Consider the following 12500-nt stretch of genomic DNA (forward strand, 5'->3'; position numbering starts at 1 on the left):
GGACAGTGGTCACTGCGGTTCTCGGACTCTGGAACCGCGATGTCAGAGGTGGAGGCGTGGTCCTAGTTGATGACCAAGAGTCCAAACTTTCGAGATTTAGTTTTTCAGGTTTTGGACCCAGGGGGCTCAGAAGTCAAATAACCAAACCAGGACTCGCTGTGTTTGGCAGCAATGTCCTGTCTTCTGAGCTCGGCTTGAGACTTCAAGCATTAATGAAGTCATCCAAGTACTAATTGCTTCATGATTGTTGATGTACCTGCAGTAATAGCCGTCCTATCACAAACCGCTTCGCCCTTCGGAGACCCTTACTACAAACGTACTTGGCAGCTCTCGTACAGACAGTTCACTACCTGCATGGCGGGCGCATAAAGCAAGTGGTAAAGCCTGTCCTTAACTGGGCCAAGTCGACTACGCGAAGCTGGACGCACGAAGCTTTAGCACTGAGTTTTCGGTAAAAAAGACTTAGCAAAAACTTCGCGAAGTTGTCTTCGAGCTCAACATGTAATATGGACCGCCTTTTGGACGTCGACCTTCAGGCTTGACCGTTCGGAAGTCGAATCCCGGCTGCGTCTAGTGGGTTACTGGTGGAGATTGCTCTGACCTCCGATGCGCTATGCAGGCCTGATACACCCGCAACCCCCCCCCCCACCCTCCATTCGTGTGTTCACATAAGCACAAGACAAAAAACGCATAACAACAAAAAAGCATGTCCCCAATGTCAGATTTCGGTGGGTTATTTAAACACAAAATTACCGGGCAGCTAGCATGCATTCAACCAAAAGCGGAGATGGCGGTGCAAAAACGGCCATACACACAAAAGCCCACTCGTGAACAAAAAGCAAAAGTGCACGTGGGAGTTGCAACTAACGAACGCAGAAGGAGAAGAAGAACCTGCATGAAAGTCACCTATGTGGACTGAACGCTCAGCATTCCTCTATTCCTCCCCCCCCCCCCCCCCCATCCTCTCCCCCTCACTACCCCCCTCCCCCCACCCTCTCGTTAGATACTCGCGTCAGTGAGGCTGCTGAGGTAGACGAGGTTAACAGGAGGACTCGATCTTTACAGTGTGTGTGTGTGTGTGTGTGTGTGTGTGCATGTGTGTGTTAGTGTTAGTGTTAGTGTGTGTGTGCCGTGTGTGTGTGTGCGTGCGTGCGTGTGTGTGTGCGTGCAAGCGTACGTGCGTACATGCGCGCGCGCGCGCGTGTGTGTGTGTGTTTGCGTGCTTGTGTGTGTGTGTGTGTGTGTGTGTGTGTGTGTATGTGCGTGCGTGCGTGCGTGCGTGAGTGCATGCGTGCGTGCGTGCGTGTGTGTGTGTGTGCAGTCGAACGTTCTGGACGTGTAACCTGTGTGGTGACCTCGTTCTTATCCCTACATGTTCCGCGTCCTCCCCAATTTGTCTTCATTTTCTTTCTCCTTCACGAGCACAGATTTAAAGCCAAAATAAGGGAGGCTTTCAAGAACCCTAGGTACTTCATGTGAGAAAGTTAGGCGAGTTTAAAATTGTAACTTGCACGGTCTTTACCGGGGGGCCCTGTAGCTAAGTTGGTAGCGCATGGCTTTGTGATACGCGGGTTCGAATCCGGTACGGGTCGGGCGGGGGCGTACACATGTCAACTTCATATGCAGACTCAGAGGCGGCATCCATGTTCCACCCCCGTGTCACCACTGTGGCACGTAAAAGACCTCGGTCATTCTGCCATAAGTGCAGGTGGCTGATTACACCTAAATACGCACACATCTGGGTAGTGCGACTCTGTTGTTGCTAGCTTTCCACTGGGAGGAAGCGACCCGAATTTCATGGCGATTGGACAATAACGTTTATAGAAATGAACATGAAAAATGGAGACCACAATCAATGTTAAAACAAAACCTGAAGATTTCAAGCGCCCGTGACAGGCTTACTGAAGTGAGAAAGAAACAAAAGTTTAAAACTATAACTTACAGGGCCTTAAAAGTTACTCGTCCACAGATCGCAGACGAAGATCAAAAGAATTTTTTTAAAAGTCAAGCACCCTGGATACTTTGTGTGAGGAAAACAAGAAAGTTTAAAATCGTAATTTGCGAGAATAAAAAAAGTACACAAAAAAGGTTAAGTTTATGGAACGTTCAACTTAGAACATTCACAAGAACTGAATTCGACTTATTGGCCTTAACTTGTTTTTCCGCTGAGGGGTAGGGTTTGATTGGAGAGCCTAGGTTTATTTAAAAAATAAAAAAAAAATAAAAAAAATCGCTGCACATGGGGCCCTACATTGGCGTGTTTCTCTTTGGTGGTGATTTAATGTTATCTAAAAGTCGAAGGACATTCTTTGACAAAGCTTCTTTAAAAAATCAGTTTGAGTTTTAAACTCTCATTGTTTTCTTGAGCTTTTACTTAAGCTGTTTTTTTTCTAACATGTTTTGGTCTGCCTCTTCGAGGAGCTAGGGCGATAACTCCCAACATGTCACAAACTGTAGCTCAGTCGTTTGTTTAAACTTGACTTTTTGTGTGAGTGTATGGTTGTTTTTTCCTCACCATCTTCTTTACTGAAGCCACTTATTAACAAAAAATTTACAAATACGCATGCATTTAACTCTTATAGTGCTCTATGAATAAATTAGAATAGTAGTCAACAATAAGAATGGTTTGTCTACGAAGAATAATCAACTCAGTTTTGTTTTTGTCGGAATTCTGTTAATAGCCCCAAGACACCTCGCAACACAAGACAACAGTGCTCACTTCTCCTTGTGCCATTTGTCACTAGAGCAGGTCTTCAAAGTCAAATGCTCGTTAACATTTGTCTCACAAACAGTTCTGTTTTTACAGACGTCCGACATCTATCATCACTACAAATGCCTCCTCTTTCATTCCAGATTTTACGTAGTTTTTTTTTCTCTCGCAGAAGCATGTAACAGTTATGCATGCATTATTTATTTTCTGGTTGTCACACTTTGTCCTAGTTATTTTTTTTCTGATATTTACCTCAGTCTATGTGACCTTTTGTGCAGTTTACAATACATCTTTTTTCTTAAAATTCCACCTTTAACTTTGCACATGCAAAAAATGAGAGAGGGAGAGAGAGAGAGAATTGAATTGAATTGAATTGAATTGAACTTTATTTAACAAGGATTAAGATTTAAGGCTATTCCTTTTCTTACAATCTGTCCTTGGGACGCACATACACACAATGAGAGAGAGAGAGAGAGAGACAGAGAGAGAGAGACAGAGAGATGGAAGAGAGAGAGAGAGAGAGAGAGAGATGGAAAGAGAGAGACAGAGAGAGACAGAGAGAAAGAGAGAGAGAGACAGAGAGAGAGAGAAAGAGAGAGAGAGAGACAGAGAGAGAGAGAGAGAAAGAGAGAGAGAGAGAGAGAGAGACAGAGACAGAGAGAGAGAGAGAGATGCACGAAAACAGACAGACAAACAGACAGATTACGGAAAACAGACAGGCATGCAAGAAAGCACGTAGGCATTTTCAAATAGATACAGACACCACTGTAAATCATGTTTATCTTCTGAACAAGAAAAACAAATCTCAATATAGACTTTTGAGTATTCTTGTAGTCTAAACTGATTTAAACTGATTGATGGGAAACACAAATCAAGGTTGAAAACGCTTTTTACTATCACTGAAAACCTTCCGAGGGGAGACTTATTATTTTTCTTGAGGCAAAAAAAACACTCGAAGTTTAGCCGTCCATGACTCTGAGACTGTGCCAGCAAATCCCTAAATCACTGTTTGTTTAGTTCAAGCATACATATACAAGCAACGTTTTGAGACTCAACAACTTCCTACAAGTTCCTGCGTAATCTTCACAAACATAACAGTTCCAGCATGGAGGCGTAATTCACACAGACAGACAGACAGACAGACAGACAGACAGACGGACGGACAGACAGACGGACGACGGACGGACGGACGGACGGACGGACGGACGGACGGACGGACGGACGGACGGACGGACGGACGGACGGACGGACAGACAGACAGACGAAGGCAGGCAGGCGGGCACGCAGGCAGGCAGGCACGCACGCACGCAAAGACACACACACACGCATACATACACACACACACACACGCACGCACACGCACACACACACACGCACACGCACGCACACACGCGCGCGCACACACACACACACACACACACACAGACACACACACACACACACACACAGGGTAGGAGAGAGAGAGGGAGAGACACAGATTGACCGAGATACAGACAGACAGACAGACAGACAGACAGACAGACAGACAGACAGACAGACAGACAGACAGACAGACAGAGAAAACTCACAGACAGACAGAATAAGACAGTCATACACAGACAGAGTAGACTACTGCAACCATCATAACAGCACCAGCTGTTCTCGTAACTTGTACGTCACTTTCCACTACAGCCTTTTATTTTCCCATTTGTCACCGCAAGCGTATCTGCATTCAGTACACCCATCATAGCGACACAGACTTCCTCAGTGTTATTGGGCCCGTAACATCGATCTTCTCTACCCCACATCCATCATCGCCCTTATCGTTATTATCCATTTTCTGTCACTTTACCCTCCAGCTCTAGCATATTACCGCTTATTAAGGACAAAAGTGGATTGCGCGCGCTTGTCGTAGGTGACATCAAAACAATGATTGTCGGACCGTAATGTGGGTCATTGGGCCAGCCTTGATGCAGATGGATCACTTTGCACGTGACCAGGTTGGTTGTATCCTTGGCACAAAGAGTCACAAATCCCCAAAATAGGCCTTTTTTTCAAAATATGGCCTTATTTTCAAAATAACGCCTTATTTTCAGAAATAAGGCCTTCTTTTCCAGTGATTTTTGACCCTTTGTGCCAAGGATACGAATGCGCAATGACGAGAGACGAGTTACGCTTACCACGAACGACTGGCGATTACGATGGAAAACGAAACCGTGTATATCTCACAAGTCGATGTTCGGAAACAACTGGGGTTTTGACGGGTTGTGAAAGAGTAAAAACTCTTGCTAATTTCAACATTTTTATATTTAGTCAAGTTTTGACTAAATATTTTAACATCGAGGGGGAATCGAAACGAGGGTCGTGGTGTATGTGCGTGTGTGCGTGTGTGCGTGTGTGTGTGTGTGTGTGTCTGTGTGTGTGTGTAGAGCGATTCAGACTAAACTACTGGACCGATCTTAATGAAATTTGACATGAGAGTTCCTGGGTATGAAATCCCCGAATGTTTTTTTTCATTTTTTTGATAAATGTCTTTGATGACGTCATATCCGGCTTTTCGTGAAAGTTGAGGCGGCACTGTCACGCCCTCATTTTTCAACCAAATTGGTTGAAATTTTGGTCAAGTAATCTTCGACGAAGCCCGGACTTCGGTATTGCATTTCAGCTTGGTGGCTTAAAAATTAATTAATGACTTTGGTCATTAAAAATCGGAAAATTGTAAAAAAAATAAAAATTTATAAAACGATCCAAATTTACGTTTATCTTATTCTCCATCATTTGCTGATTCCAAAAACATATAAATATGTTATATTCGGATTAAAAACAAGCTCTGAAAATTAAATATATAAAAATTATTATCAAAATTAAATTGTCCAAATCAATTTAAAAACACTTTCATCTTATTCCTTGTCGGTTCCTGATTCCAAAAACATATAGATATGATATGTTTGGATTAAAAACACGCTCAGAAAGTTAAAACAAAGAGAGGTACAGAAAAGCGTGCTATCCTTCTTAGCGCAACTACTACCCCGCTCTTCTTGTCAATTTCACTGCCTTTGCCATGAGCGGTGGACTGACGATGCTACGAGTATACGGTCTTGCTGAAAAATGGCATTGCGTTCAGTTTCATTCTGTGAGTTCGACAGCTACTTGACTAAATATTGTATTTTCGCCTTACGCGACTTGTTAATAAGATGCTTTGAGTCAAATTTTCCCACGTGACAGTATAAGCCAGTCCCAAGGAGGGCCGTGTGTCTAAAAACGAGGACGAGGTGCACGTGTTGAAAAGTATTCACTCTTTCACAACCCATAGAAATCCGACAGAGCTACTTATGGAGTTCGTCTATTACATGAGGCAAATACACTTTTTCAAAACAGACGCGCGTATCAACAATCGTACTTTTTAACAATGGTGGACGCGCCCAACTTAGAGATGTAGGCTTAGGCATTGATATGTCGTTTTAGATTTTGCCTGTAGTAAACGCAACCTCTCATAACAATATCCTTTCATCACGTGATTAAAATATGAAAAGAAAGGGAATACAGGCACACATTAATTACTACCAAGATCTGAAGCATCAAAACCGTAATCAATAAGACCGGTGTATTTTCATCTGGTGCATTTTGAGGGAAACTCTTTGTTGAAAGAGCAGTTTGGCCCACCGTCTCAGATCTACCGAGGCTTCTACGTGGGATTAAAGCATACCTCTGCTTGGACACATAACAAACACCAACACCCTGGCGTGAGTTGAACTTTTTATGAATAAATTTAATAAGAAGGCACAAGTTTTGTGGCGTTTACAATTTTTTTTAATTTTTTTTTTTACCTTTAACAAATTAATTCATTTAACAAATCCTGCTGTACACAGAGAGCACCCACGCTGTTGATGTTTGGTATGTGACCAAGTGGCGGGATGACCTTGTCCCATTGAAAAGCCTGGTCAGACCTGAGATGGTTAGCCTAACAGTTTACAAGGGAAGGACTGTGCCTTTAGAATTACCGAAACAACGGATTGTTTTTTTTAACACAAAAGTGTTGTTTTTTGTGTGTGTGTGTAAAGACCATTAACATCGTGTGTAATTGTACCTTGTTATGCCATCTCAGCTCTCTTTGTGTGTGTGTGTGTGTAGATCATTAACATCGTGTGTAATTGTACCTTGTTATGCCATCTCAGCTCTCTTTGTGTGTGTGTGTGTGTAGATCATTAACATCGTGTGTAATTGTACCTTGTTATGCCATCTCAGCTCTCTTTGTGTGTGTGTGTGTGTAGATCATTAACATCGTGTGTAATTGTACCTTGTTATGCCATCTCAGCTCTCTTTGTGTGTGTGTGTGTGTAGATCATTAACATCGTGTGTAATTGTACCTTGTTATGCCATCTCAGCTCTCTTTGTGTGTGTGTGTGTGTAGATCATTAACATCGTGTGTAATTGTACCTTGTTATGCCATCTCAGCTCTCTTTGTGTGTGTGTGTGTGTAGATCATTAACATCGTGTGTAATTGTACCTTGTTATGCCATCTCAGCTCTCTTTGTGTGTGTGTGTGTGTAAAGACCATTAACATCGTGTGTAATTGTACCTTGTTATGCCATCTCAGCTCTCTTTGCGGAGGGGGATTTCACTCAATGTCATCATTACACAAACATTACACGCCCTGCTTCAGGGCTGCGTTTACTAAGACCGCAAGTGACCTGAAGTGAACTTGCGTTCTGCTTTGCTTGGAAACCCACTCCTCAAAATGATGAGCTACAGTTCTAGTGATAGGAACGGTTCTGGGACGAAAGAGAAAGACGTGAGGGAAGGGGAGGGGTGGGGTGGGGGTGTGGGGGGTGGGGGGGGGATAGATATGTGATGGACGGGAGAGGGCATATCCCTGTCACTCTTTCCCCCGTTCTGCCACACAAAAATGCGGGATTCGTTTTGCGTCAAACTGCAGGGGGTAGGTAGTAGTACAGGTAAGTATTTCCTCGCGTATCTCACCTTTCGTCATGGTTGTGAGGGAGTGTACATGACTTGTGCTCCGTTATGTTATTTCGGCTATAGGTACCGTCGTGAAAGTACCGCTGCAGTCATTCACTCACGCTACACGCAACTATATAGAACAATTCTACACTCATTCCTGTTGCATTTTATTCTTTTTCCAGTCCCAGTAGCGTAAAAAGGGAGCATCGTTGTGGTATTTACTCACACAGTACAATTATTCTGTTGTAGATTCATTCACGACACATATGTACGTATGCACTCCTAAGCTGACGTAAGCGTGAGAAAACTGCATATAAACGCTGGTACTACAGAATCCGTTACTTTGTGAACACTGATGATCCTCATTCCGGGCACGTACACACATGCCAGATGTGTCCCGATCCTTCTTCAGTTCATCCATGTGTAAATGGGTATTTAATCCTATTGAGGGACAGAAAAGCAAGGAAAATGACGGAGAGAAGATGGGCATACACACACGACAGATGTTTTCAATCTTTCTTGAGTCTATCCGGTTAAAAATGAATTTTATCAGGAATAGAAATGTTGAATTTTTGTCAGAGTGGTTACCCTATGCGAATATATGTTAGGTTATTGACCAAGGCGAAGTGTCCATTTCAGCTTAACTTTTTCCACAGTTTAAAATTGTAGGTTTGTATAAAGCTTTTAGGCAAGAGTGTGTGTGTATGTCTTATGTCTGTCTGCTTGTCTTATCCTCTTACCTGTCTTTCATCCTGTCCAATCTTATGGGTGTAGGGGTGTCTTGTATTTTAGTGACTTTTGACTATTGTAGGGTGAAGGCAAATTCAAAAAAAATTGTAATCTGCATGTACGAACGGTATGTTATATGTCCGTCTGTCGGTTATGTCCTAATGTTGTATATATATGTTTTGTATACTTGCCATTTACATCTATATATATATACGACTTGTGTCTGTGTGTCTGTGTGTCTGTGTGTGTGTGTGTGTATCTGTCTGTGCGCGATGCACGGCCAAAGTTCTCGATGGATCTGCTTCAAATTTGGTGGGCATATTCAAGTAGACCCGGGACACGACACAACCTGGTCGATATTTCAACACGTGCTCTCAGCGCGCAGCGCGGAACCGATTTTGGTTCCACCTCAGCTATTTTGGTTCCACCTCAGCTTACCCGGGCCCCCATACCGACACACCATAGCCGCTACACCACATCACAACGCCAAAGTTCTCGGTGGATCTTTTTCAAATTTGGACACCGTATTCAGCTACACCCCGGACACAATATCATCGATGAGATATTTCAACACGTGCTCTCAGCGCGCAGCGCTGAACTCATTTTCGTTTTTGGGTTCATTTCACCATTATAAGTAACTCTTCCTTATCTTCTCCAGTGTTTGGCGTTTATCTCCCTTCCTTCGTGTGGCTTTCCCGTTCAGTTGTAAGTTACTACACTGCGCTGTCCACTGCGCTGAGCGTCTTCGGATATTCCCGGCGTTCTGTTACTGTTACCTATTTTTAGAAGGTCAACGCAGTGTACAGAACGTAAATTGGACCCGTAAATTATCCTCACTGTAAAAGTGCAAAGGTCGAATCAATTTATAGCCACGCGAAAAATACACTGTCATCTATCTCTCTATAGATACGGCTTCTCTGTGTGTGTGTGTGTGTGTGTGTAAGTGTGTGTGTCTCTATGTAAGCAACACCTGTGCATTCTTCAGTTCTGTTTGTGATGTGGTCTGGCGGCTTTTGTGTAATTTTATGTACTGGCCTTCCTTTGAGAAGCCATAACTTGCTCAGTCCTGTTTGAGTGGAGTTCGCCTCCAAAGGTGATTAACACGGTTACATTCGTCGACAAGGATGGGACTCGATATGGTCAGGAATGGCATTATGGCCACTGAATCATTTTCGTGCTGTTCCCATTCCACGAATCTGGGAGGGACCTAAGCTTGGCGGGTCCATAGTTCGGACCCGGCGAAGCCGGCGTACGGCTCTAAGTACTTCTTCCCGGCGAATCCGCTACCCGGCGAAACGGGTAATCATCTAGTATTTAATATACATGTTGAAGGATGAATGATGATACATTGTAGACGGATGCATGTTATTGATTAAAAGCCCCACAATGATGTGCTTGGCAAATAAAAATAAAAAAATAAAAAAAATGAGTTGGTTGGTTGACCCTTCAATCCATTTTCGGGCGGGGAAATAAACTCTGAAAAAAAAGTATTGCATCCATTTTCGTATCCCAACTAAAACATTCATTGCTGTTTCATTTCATTCAAACTGTCTATGCCATTATAAGCCCTCCACTTGGCTATCTAGCACACTTTTCGGATCAAAGATTTCTGTTATATGTGTCATGTGACCGCCGGCCAAGTAAGGGTACCTTCGAAATCGACCTGACAAAAACGTCAGGTACCAATTAACAAAACGACACAAATTCACAAAAGGCGCAACTTGGCAACGTGTACATACGAAGAGAAAGCGAAATCAATTATCTATCTAGAATAGGTTTTTCAGTTTTGCTATCTTGCGTATCTCTTGTGTTTTGTCTTTTCTACTGATGCAGGCGTGGAGCGCATGAGTAGTAGAAAACAAGATTGTTTTGCGTCCATTTTGAGGGCTACCACGACAAAAAGCGCTGTTTTTCACCAATGACTGAATGGATTGCTGCAAAACGTTCAGGATCTCAATTCTACATACCAAGAGGATGCTAAGATGACGTACAACGCAAAAAGTCAGTCAGCCACTTCTGACCTCATAGTGACTAACAACTCATGACGTAGGAGGACGTGGGTAGGTATGTAAGTCATTTTCCCCCTCTGTTTTTTATTCGCAGTAATCTACCCATTGTCAGTTGCCCACCCATCATCGCTCGGTTCTTCACAGGGGGTCCGGCATCTCTGTGTAAGTCAGGGCACTTTAAAATCTCGTTTAGCACGTGCACTGGTCTCCCCACACCTGTCACGGTGTAATAATGTGTAATGAAGTGTAATCAAGTGTGACAAGCATCACTCGGCACGTGGTACACACACTGTCATCGTCACAGGCAGAATGGGGTCAGCCGCACAGGCACTCTAAGTTTGGATTTTGACAGGAATGAGGAGAAATAATTCGATCAGTCGATTTACTCTTGTGTCAGTTTTATTACAGTCAAGACAGGCCGGGTAGACCAGAACAATCCGGAATAGGGCGGTTATAATGTAGGTTTGATCTCTCTCTCTCTCTCTCTCTCTCTCTCTCTCTCTCTCTCTCTCTCTCTCTCTCTCTCTCTCTCTCTCTCTCTCTCTCTCTCTCTCTCTCTCTCTCTCTCTCTCTCTAAATCCAGCTTAGCTTTTTCAGGATCATCTCTGTGGAATTCTTTGCCAATAGAAATCAAACGATCCGCATCCTTAAAGGCCTTTAAAAGGCAGTTGCACACACATTTGATCACACTACAAACTGCCCCTGATGTTTAGTTTCCATTGTGTACTCGGATAATGTGTGCAATGCTCTTAAGTGGTTTTGTTCAGGTTTTTTTTAATAGTGTATAATATTATGTAGTTAATCTGAATGCGTAATCCCTCGTTCCCCTACCCCTTCTTCTTTGAAACTTTAGCTGCCTGTATATGGTTCGGCAATACATTGCTGTACTTTTTTAAGAAATTATAAAAAAAACATTTACGTTTGTTGTGTCTGGTTTTGTTTTATATGACTTTGTGAGTCCAATATTTTTTATGTTTATACTCGACGATTATTTTGATGTTTTATTAGTTTAATACTTTGATGAGGTTTGTGTGCAGTCTTTGCTTTGTTTACAATTATTCTCTGTGTATGTTTCAAGGACAGGTTGGAAGATTAGGCTAAGCCTAAAACCTTTATCCTTATGTAATAAAGTTCTGAGTTCTGAGTTCTGAGTTCTCTCTCTCTCTCTCTCTCTCTCTCTCTCTCTCTCTCTCTCTCTCTCTCTCTCTCTCTCTCTCTCTCTCTCTCTCTCTCTCTCTCTCTCTCTCTCTCTCCCTCTCTCTCTCTCTCTCTGTATGTGTGTGAGTGCGCACGCGTGCATGTTCCAGCGGCTGATGGTCTGCATGTTGTGGTGCCAGAACGAACGCACAGGTATAAATCAGCGCCAGTGTTCTTCTTCTGCTTTTTTCCTTCTTCTTCTTCTTCTTTTTCTTCGTTCATGAGCTGAAACTCCCACGTTCACTCATATTTTGCAAGAGTGGGTGTGTACGTATATGACCGTTTTTACTCCGCCATTCAAGCAGCCATACGCCGATTTCGGGTGAAGCATGCTGGGTATTTTTGTTTTCTATAACCCATCGAACTCTGACATGTATTACAGGATCTTTTCGTGCGTATGCGCACTTGGTCTTGTGCTTGCATGTACACACGAAGGGGAATAAGGCACCAGAAGGTCTGCACATTAGTTGACCTGGGAGATCGGGAAAATCTCCACCCTTAACCCGCCAGGCGCAGCCGGGATTCGAACCCGCGACCTTCTGCATAGGAGGCCGATGTCTTATCCACTAGGCCACTGGCACTGCGCACGTCCAATGCCTGTGTTCCAAACGGTTCCATATGGTGCACCAGGGTGATACAAACGGTTGGCTACTTCCTCCGTGTGTCACAGGTGACTCCGGCATTCCACCTTAGTGCCAGGTGTTCTCACTTACTACCTGTACCTTCTGCCTGCACTACTAATGATGCTACCCACATACTACCTGCATACTACCTGCATACCACCTGCATGTTCTGAAGCATACCTGCGCATTTGCCTTATCTTGACTGCATGGAGAATGCGCGCGTGTTGCTATTAAACATGGCTGTAGTGGTGGTGCTTTCTGCAGAGTTATATTTTCGAGTTACCGAAATGT

This window comes from Littorina saxatilis, linkage group LG1, assembly GCF_037325665.1.
Source record: "Littorina saxatilis isolate snail1 linkage group LG1, US_GU_Lsax_2.0, whole genome shotgun sequence".
In the NCBI taxonomy this organism is placed as follows: domain Eukaryota; kingdom Metazoa; phylum Mollusca; class Gastropoda; order Littorinimorpha; family Littorinidae; genus Littorina; species Littorina saxatilis.